The following is a 9885-nucleotide window of genomic DNA, read 5'->3' as shown; positions in this document are numbered from 1 at the left end:
CCTCCCTGGATCACCCTGAGCTCTGGTGTGTATTCGAAAATTTAGGAGCGCTGCTAAGCTCTGAGCTCCCCTCGCCCCATATCACCCTAAGTCTCTGTTTTGTAATCACATCCTTCTTGTGGTTTAAGCTAAAAAATAGTTATAAATTCTGAAGTCTTTTATCCGGTGCCTGGGAAAGCTGAGCTGGCAAAATTAGAGGGTTGTTATTTACCACAACTCATGAAAGAATCAAAAGTTCTTGACAACATTTAGAACAAAATTTGATTCCAGAAAGTAGATTTGGTAGAAATAAAGTTCACTAAAGAAAACTCGCCAGGACAGCAGCTATCATCAGTGAAATATGGTATTGACAAAAATTTGATCTATGAACCAAATTTCTGATAAGAAATTTCAGTGAGTAAGAATTGGTCCCAGTGAAAACTGCTTCAGTCAACTTGAAATGAAAAAGTGAAAAAATTGGAAATAGCTTAACTGAGCTTTATAGAAAATTGATAAAGGAATTAAAGTGACTTAATGGAGTCCATTCCGGAAAACTCTTTCCCAAGGAAAATTCATCACAGTCAGAGCACTTCCTAGTTACGTGTTTGTATTTGAAATGTCTCCTGTGGGTTCTCCATGGAGTTTCCATGAACAGGGAGAGGTGGCCAAGAGTGGAGCTGTGCCTGAGAGGTCACTGAGTACAGGCTAATGGGTGGTGCCTTGCAGGGAGCCCCTCGATCCATAATATTGTATTACAAATTATAGCACTGCACCGGTATAAAGATGAAAATAATCCAGGCTAGATTCATTCTATTCTATTCATTAGTATTATATTCTTTTTCTTTTGGTTCTTTTTTAAAAAGATTTATTTATTTATGTATATAAGAGCTGGGGTACAGGCCAGAGGTGAGGGAGGTGAGAGGATTCACCAGAGACAGAGTGGGGAACAGAACAGGCAGATCTACTGAAATAACACTGCTGAGGGGAGCAGTGGGTGAGATAGGAGAGTTCTGCTGCACCATGTGGGTAGCTCCCTGGCTGGATCAAACTTGTGCTGCAGTGGCTGCCAATAGCTACATAGTGCTGAGACTTAACCTCTTGCACCACCGGGGAAGCCCCTCTTTTGGTTCTAATAAGAAAAATATTTTTCGTTGGCTCCTAAACAGTAGGGTGGGCCCTAGACACTGTGGCTAAAGGCCCTGTAGGAGCCCACAGCAAGGAAGCAGAGATGTCTGGGTGAGCTCGGGGTGTGTGGGGAGAGCCAGAGGGAATGAACAAGCTTTATCTGCATCTTCTAATGGAAGGTGCCAGTGACAGCTCCCAGGGTGGCCTGCCTGCAGTGTAGTTTTCCACTCACATCTCTCCTCAGCAAAAGTTCCTCTCAAGAAGCCCTGGGTGCATTTCTATTCTTGCAACCTCAAAAGCCCAAGTAAACAATCCTAATGCCCATGCCACAAGCCCCAAAGCCTCTCTCAGCACACTCCCTTCACCGCTGAGTTGTCTGTGTGCAGAGACAGTGGGGCCTGTGGTTCTTTCTCTTTAGGCACAGCCGTTAGCCATTCCACCTCATCAGCACCCTCCTTGAGTACCCACTGTGTGCCAGACCCTGTGTCATAGGTCCCAGGAGCAAGGCATTCACCAAGACATCATTCTGCCCTCTTGGAACTCAAACAGAGCCAGCTCAGGACAGGGTCTCTCAACCCTGCGGCTGGATTTCTTGGTTGTACATTGTAGAGTGTACATTGGCAGGGGCAGGGGGCAAAATCGCTCCTGCTTGAGAACTGCTGGTGTAGGGACTGAGTGTTGACAACAGTCATTGAGGACTCAGGGAGCTCATGATAGGCTCCCCCAGAACACCTGTAGTTAGGTAGTGAGGGTGGAGGCATCTAGGTCTGCTGTCAGGGATGCTCCCGGGTTGAGGTGCTATTTCACGTGGAACTTGGAACCAAGTAGGCCCTGTGAAAAACTGGCAACAGCAAGGAAGAAAATAACTGAGAAAGCTCTTTCCAAGTGAGAGTGAGGAGAAACAGGTTTATGCCCCAATAGGAATGACCAGGATTAGATAATAGGTACATTTCATTATCAATTGGAGGGTGAGGGGGTAGGTATAAATATTTATCGAATCCTAAGACAATCTCAGTTACCCATAAGTTAAATGTAAAGATGGGGGCCTCCCTAGTGGTATAGGGGCTAAGTCTCAGTGCTATCACCGCTGTGGCCTGAGTTCAATCCCCAAACAGGGAGCTAATCCAGATATGGGACGGCAGACCTCTCCTGTCTTCCCTGCTGCTCCCCTCAGCAGTGTATCCCAGTAAATCTGCCTGTTCTGCTGCCCACTCTATCTCTGAGTCCTCTCACCTCTTGCACCTCTGGCCTACACCCCAGTTCTTCTATGCATAAATGAATTAATCTTAAAAAAAATTAAAGATGCATTTTGTTTGATCCATCATTACTGAATTTTTGAAATGAATTTAAACACTTCATTTTAGCCACAGTCCCCACCATTCCTTATTATCCACTGACCTTAGTATTCATTTATAATACTTTACTTGCCAGGTTTCTGAAGACTTGTGAGTTTATATTTTCAAATACAAAAGCCATGGTGACATTTCACTTTAGGTTCATGGACCTGCTCCAGCTCTTTGGATGAAATTCAGGGCATCTGGAGTTCTGGCAATTGCAGACAGAAACCATGAGACCTGAGATATATCTAAAATTCTCTGGGCATTTTTCTGGTGGGAGAATCCCTGCCTTTCCTAGAGTTCTCCAAAGGATCTCCCCTTCTCCCTGAAAGACCCTCATTTGGTGGAGCAGGGGGTCTCTGCAGAGCCCTGGAGAAACTGAAATCAGAAGGGCGAGACACAGGCTAGAGGTCTGCTCTTCTTGTCCTCTCAGTGTAGCTTAATTCCATTAGCAATCAAACATATCAACACTGTGAGATTTGCTTAGAGCACAGGCAGGCACTGTGGCTAAGTGAGCAACTTCCTGAACCAGAGAGGAAGACTTCCTTCCACCACCCACCAAGATGACACTTTGGAGGACTGAGAACCAGGGTGGCAAGGATTGCAGCTCGGAGGACAGGGGTCTCCCTCCCCCTCCTCCTCCCTGGCCTCAGGGCCTGCTGGTCTGCCCCTACCCTGCAAACCACTCCCACAGACAGATCTGGTCATGCTAAGTACACCAAAGTGCAGATTATGAAAACAGCTTACTGTTTAGTCAGCATTTTTTTTGACTTGCCAGATATTCTTTTAATGAGAATGATAAAAGGCCAAACCATTTTTTTTTTTTTTTTGGGGACTCTGCCTTTAAACAAATTTTATTTAGTCAGTATTTTCACTGGAATAGCCCAAGGGCTGAGTGTCTGATTTCAGGGTAGCTTGCTGGGGGCAAGGGATGGGGAAGGATAACTTTGAGGACAATTTTGTGGGGTGGGGCTTGAGGGAAGGCAGGAGTCCTAGCCTCAGACTCAAGGCCCCTTTCTTCAACAGAGAACTGGTGTTTCTCTTCAAGACCTAAGGACACGGGGGCGTGCCTGCTGGGTGATTCCTGTGTGGGTTAATACTCCCCTTTCCAGTGAAGGCGGCCCCTGGCTGTGATTTCCCTGACCTATTTTCTGTGAGCCCTCTTCCCTACAACTTTTGTCCAGAGGCTCTGCTGAGCCCACCAAGCTTGGATGGGGCTCTGGATTTCCCAGGGGCGGGCGGGCTGCACAGTGTGTGTGTCCTTGCTCACAAACACGGGTCACACCTCCCTTGCTGGTTCCTTGCTGAGAACTGGTTGGTTTTGGGGGGAATGGGGAAAATGGGAAGATCCTTGTGTGGTTCGGATTGAGTCCTTACCCTGAATGATGCCCCAGTCTTACGGGGGAGACACAGCTCTCCCTTCAGAGAGCTCAAGGCAGGAAGAAAGCAAGGCCCGGAGGACCCCAAGGAGAGCGCCCAGGCACCACCACTGTGGGTGACTGAGTGTGCTGCCCTTGCACAGCCCTTCCCTCCCCGTCCCCATCAAGGCTTGCCGTCCATTTCTTGAACTTTGCTGTCTGTGTGCAACAAAAAAAGCTGCTAAACCAACTAGTTTTCAACCATAGCTGCGTTTACAATCAGCCGGGTGATCCAGGCTACACCAGGAACAGAAGCGACGGGTATCACCAGGGCAGGCGCCAGTGTGCAGTGCAGCTAACTCCGCAGGTGACTGCAGCGAGCGGGCAGGCCTGCGAATCAGCGCCCAGCAAGTGCTTCTGAAACTTTCACGTGCGTGTCCGTTACCTGGGGACTGACCAAGACGCAGACTCTAATTTTGTAGGTTTGGGATGGAGCCTGAGAGTCTTCATTTCCAGCCAGCTCCCAGCGGCTGCTGATGCCAGGGGGATACAGGACTGTCGCGTGGTGAGGAGAAGCTGGCTCTCAGGTCTGCTCTCTTTGAAGCATTTATTCATTCATTCAAACCTTACCCCCCTTTCACCCCAGCCCAGCTCACCATCTATTTACGGGGTTCATTCCATGGTCCAGGCTCCATGCTAGGAGCAAGGTGGCCACCAGGGAGACAAGGCCCCACTCTCTGGGGGTGGGGGGAGGGGGGTGGCACCGCAGTGTGGGAGGAAGACAGCACAGACATAACCCCACACGTGAAAAGGTCACTTTTGTCGGTGATGAGGGCTACACCAACATAGAAAGCAAGCAAGGTGCTGTGACCATGGGTATCCCTTAACTGGGTGGTTAGAGAAGATTCTAAGGAGCTGCCATTGGGGGTGACAGGTGAGAAGGGGGTGATAGGTGAGAAGCCGGCCCATGAAAAAAAGGAGTGAGTACCAGGCAGCAGGAAAGGCAGTGCAAGGCTTGGCCTGACACTTGACAGTCCCAGAGGCCCTTGGCGCGGAGCTCAGGGAGTAATAGGGGAGAGGCCAAGAATGAGGGCCAAGTGGTGGCACATCTCCCCAAGGTCTCCAGGCCTGGTGAGGAATTTGGATTCTGTTTTGGGGGGTTGGGAAGCATTGGAGAATTTTAAGCATCTGATATTTGTTCTAAACAATGTCTCTGCTGGTGATGTGGACATCCGATTGCAGGGGGGCAGGAATGAAATCCCATTGGTGTATAAAGTGGTTTCTGAACACACACACACACACACACACACACCCCACACCACACCCCCCCTTCTTCCTCATACCGTCTTATGCCCTTGGGAAAGACTCTCACTTCCCAGAGGGACCCTGTCCTTAGAAGCCCCCATGAGAACATTCAGACCTCCCAGCTCAGCCTGCTGCCCTCAGCCCCCACACCTAGGAGCTGTTCTTGATTCCCATAATCCACCCCCCACAGTCAGCTGCACAATGGGCCCTAACTAACTCAGCCCATCTCGGGCTGGCCTCCCTCTGCCAGGGCACATGCCTAGGCTCCCACTCCCCACGCCGGCCTGGAGGTGTGGGGGGCAGGTAGCTTGTTCCTCAGGAGCCGGTCAGTAGCCGCTCCACCTGTCCCCACAGGGACACAGGCCTTCTTGGGGCTCATGCAGACAAAGGGCTGGGGGGCCACTCCATGGTGCAAGACTCTGCTTGGGTTTTCCTTGTGAACAAAATTAAGCTACCTTTCTTAAAAGTCTATCACGTGACTGGCACCTAAGACAGTAATTTTTGTTTTTGAAGGTTTAAAAAAATCACTTTATTCAGCAACAAAGGCTAAAAAGATTGTGGGCTGATTTTAATAGCTAAGCAGCACCAGAATTCATGTCCTCCAAGAATCACATTCTCACTGCATGGGAAAGCGCAGGCACTCCGCACCACGCGCCCCAGGGGCCTCGAGCTTTATGTCAGTTAACACTAAGGCAATTTCCCCCTTGACCTGTGTTTTCTTTAGAAAACCCAGCTTTAAACAAGGTAACACGAACCTGCCCACAGCCCTTGAGATCACTTCCTCCTGGCACCTGGCTGAGAACTTAGATGTGAGGTGATGGAGAAACGCCAGAGAGTCAGGAGGGACACTTCTTTTACGCTAAGCCTGGAGGACAGAGGCCTGATCAGGGCCTCACCGGGCAGCGCCCTGGCTGGGGGCTCCCCGCTTCATTCTCCATAGCTGATGTGAAGGCAGCATAATGCAGTGACTTCGGGGTAGGCCCAGCTCAGCTGCAGCCACCAGTACACTGGCCAGAGTCCCCTCACCCCCAGCCTCTGCTTCTCTATAAAAGGAGGTGCCCATTGCCCTGGTCTCCAAGAACACCCTTTCAAAGGGTAAATGGAAGCGATCAGGTTTTTTCCACCCTCCCGCCATTAGCGTCAATGATTGACGCCTGCGGTCTTACACGCCTGCCTGATGGCGGCACCCAGAGTGTGCTGTGGGTGTGCGTAAGTGGGAGCACCTGAGCCTGGAGGCTGAGCACTTAAGGGCCGCGACACAGCAGAGAGAGAACAGAGCAAGACAGCAGAGGATGGCAGAGGAGTGCAGTAGAGATCAGCGGGGAGACCACGAGACAAGCCAGAGGGCCCAGAAAGAGTAAAGATTCCCACGGCTGGGAGGCCTGCCAGTCTCCCGGCCCCAGGCCGCCCTGCCTTTCTGCACCTGGTCGCCTCACTACAAATGGTGTAGAAAGATCATTAAAAGCCTGAAAAGCCACTGCAGGCTCCAGGACCCAGCCTCCTCCTGTCAGTACAGATCATAGAAAACCTGCTCTGAGCCCTGCTGGCACCTAACACCCCCAGGACAAACAAATAATAAGGGGGTTCTTCAGGGTTCAATGGAGGAAGGTTCTTTAAAATCTCAATTCAAATCCTAATTTGGAATTTATAACATTTAAAACATGCTTTGTTTTTATAGCAAAGAATGAAAAATGGGCATACCTCCTGAATCTGTGATTTCCAGGCTTGCATCCTTAGCAGGCAGAGGGGGCTGGGGGGCAACGATGGGTGGTCCCAAACCTGGCCAACAACTGATGCAGGAAGCTAAAGAAATGGAGGCACATAAGGAGACTTGATTGCTTAGAAACCACCTATTTCTGGGCGTTTCTAATCATTTCGTGGAATAAGTACCGATTTCGGCAGCTCGGCTAGAGTTCACAGGTGAAACAGTGTAAGCTCACCTGGCACATGAGGGGGCACAGTGGGGCTGTCTGCATCCATAGCTGAGCACACTGTGAGGGGGCCCTCAGACCTCAGGGGAGGTCTGAGATAGCAGCTCAGAGTTCTCTCGTGGGGACGATGGTTCAGTGTGTCTGGGCTCACACTTACCTGGGTTGCAGATGTTGGATTATCAACTAACTCAATGACCTCTGGCAAGCTGTTAACTTCTCCTTGTTTGTTTTCTCATCTGTAGAGTTCACAAAATACTTTGTAAAGGCAGGAAGGGACCGTGCAGGTTTTCTGATTCCAGCAGATGGGTGAAGGAGGAGAGTCCTGGAGTCCTTGGTGGCTTTTCGGGCTTTTATTGGGATTTACCAGGTACACAGCAGCAGGGGTGCTGGGGGCTAGGAGGCCTCCCAGCCCCCGGCAAGTCTTCACTCTATCTGGGCTCTCCGGCGTTCTCCAGTGGCCTTGTTCTCAGCTGCCCTCGCGGTTCTGCTCTCTGCTTCTTTTCTTCTCGTGGTTCTCTTGGCGTCCTCGTGAAGCCGCCCTTATAGTCTCAGTCTCTCAGCCCAGGTGTACCCACTTACGCATGCCCACACCCTACTCCAGGTGCCCGCCATCAGGCATGCATTCAGGACCGCAAGGATCCATCATCTATCCTAACGGTGGGAGGGCAGAAGACCTGATACTTTACTTACCCTACAACTTCCTCCCAAGATTGTCAAAAGAATTCGAAAGAACACAGGTGGAGTTCTTTTGCTGGAGCTAACCTACTGTGGGCATGAGGCTGTAATGGCTGTTAGCATCACCGCCATTTCTTGGCCTTGGGCTTTGAGGTGGGCAGGCTACCTGCAGCCCACCAGGGGAAGAGCATCCAGGCTGGGTCGCAGCCGGGAATCTTCTCACCTCTGCTGTCATGGCAGGCAGTGCATCTGCTCAAGGGGAAAGGCTTGGCATGGTGCCTAGCAAGTTACTTCAGCTGAGTTAGGCTTTCTCATCCACCACGAGAGTCAGAGAGCTGTGAATAAGATCTAGTTTGAAGAGCACCTACAAGGGGCTGGCTTCCTCTCCCTATTCCTATAAGCAGTGTCAAGAAACACCAATCCAAGCCACAGCTGGTTGCATCCAGACGCTGAGAAATCTAGATACTTATTCAAGCTTACAAGAAGTTGCCAAGGCCATTTCATCTGGTGTTATTTCCAGGTGGAGATAGGCCTCTTTGTGGCCTGGAGGAGTTGAGAAGACACGTAGATTACCTTGTCACGTCACTGATGGGGCTTGGGGGTCTTTTACTCAATATTCAGCTCAATTGCAGAGATTTAACTTCACCGGGGTTAATTAGAAAAGCCAACAACAGGCACTGATTTAAAATCACACTTTTGCGAAGACCCACTGTCCCCGAGCCACTTCAGGGGCTTACTGCCTTGTTTAGTTTACAAAGAGATGAACGCTCTTTACTTGATTTTCTAAACTGAATGGAGCAACCCTCTTGTCTCGGTGATTTCACCAGATGTTGATGAGAACAGGGCAAAATTGTGTATTACCCATCAGTGAGTGGGCTGCTCCATTTTAGATTCTCACAGGATTCTCTTCTTCCCCTTTTGCTGTCCTCTTTGCTACTGCTCCTCAATGGTTTGCTTAGCAGTCCTGTCATTTCCAAAAAATTCTTCTACTCCAGGAAAAGGATTAGCAAAATTATACAGGGTTGCCGCAGCTTAGGCGTCAGGAAATGTTGCACACGTTCACAGGTTACCAGTCAAGTTGCCAGGTGCTGTCTTTTTTCACCAAAATGAGCAGCAAACTTTTGAATTCATCACCAATTTGTTTAAATTTATGTCCACTTTCAAGTTTACATCATCAGTGAGTCAGTATAATGAAAATTTTTCTTTATCCCTATCTATCTATTGTTAACTATTCTGTTAACTTTTTAGTTCCAGCACAGACTTGCAATTTTAAAATGCTGCCATTAAACAAAATCTCATTAATATGCATTTTGATATACCCTATCTGTACTTTTATCCACAGCACCTTAAGAGTTCTTCTATATTCAGAATGGGCTAATGCAAGTAACACATGGGCAGGAATAAAAATCTAGCAGCTGATGTTGGTTATCAATATATGTTATACACCTTGGGGCATCCCCGGTGGTGCATGGGGTAAAGTCTCAGCATTATGAAGCTATCACCAGCCACTGCAGCATGAGTTCGATCCCAGGCCAGGGAACTACCCACATGGCGCAGCAGACCTCTCCTGTCTCACCTACTGCTCTCCTCAGCAGTGTATTTCAGTAGATCTGCCTGTTCTGCTCCCCACTCTGTCTCTGGTGAATCCTCTCACCCGCCCCCAACCCCACACCTCTGACCTACAACCCCAGTTTTTGTATGCATATTTAAAATATATATATGTATATTTATTGCACACCACTGTTTAGTGGTTACTTCTTGTTTATTAAAAATAATAAAATCAATTAGTTCTCTATTATTGGTCTGTATTATGAGGCAACTGAAGCCCCCATGAAGGAATATGTTCTTTGCTACAATGGCAGAATCAGATTTTAGAGTCCCACAGCTAGATTTCTGCCATCTAATGTTCCCCAAAGATCTGAGTTTAAGCCTTCACCGGTTATCAGCAAATTAAATGGACTCCTGGCTAGTTCAATTTCTGTTCATTTTAGTCGAGTTGTTGTTATAGGCTCAACTGTGCCCCTTAAAGATGTACTGAAGTCCTAATTACCCCTAGGACCTCTCACTGTGACTGCACTTGGAAACAGGACCTTTGAAGAGGTAATTGAGGTAAAAGGAGGTCATAAGAATGGGCCCAAGTTCAATATGACTGGTGTTCTCACAGGAGATTAGGAC

At 48.8% G+C, this 9885-nt stretch overlaps 1 long non-coding RNA gene across 1 annotated transcript; it reads right to left on the bottom strand.

Annotated features, from left to right (window-relative positions):
* Positions 1-3277: 3277 nt before the first annotated feature.
* On the bottom strand, positions 3278-7519 carry LOC119238163 (uncharacterized). The gene is made up of 3 exons (XR_005123502.2): positions 7193-7519; positions 6806-6907; positions 3278-4251 (listed from the first exon to the last, which is right to left on the bottom strand). It is a non-coding gene; the product is annotated as an uncharacterized LOC119238163 (long non-coding RNA).
* Between the last annotated feature and the right edge of the window lie 2366 nt (positions 7520-9885).

Source organism: Talpa occidentalis, unplaced genomic scaffold (genome assembly GCF_014898055.3).
Source record: "Talpa occidentalis isolate TD23 unplaced genomic scaffold, MPIMG_talOcc4v2.1 talOcc4.11, whole genome shotgun sequence".
NCBI lineage: Eukaryota > Metazoa > Chordata > Mammalia > Eulipotyphla > Talpidae > Talpa > Talpa occidentalis.
Note: the sequence above shows the minus strand (reverse complement) of the source record. Positions and strands in the feature narration are given on the sequence as shown.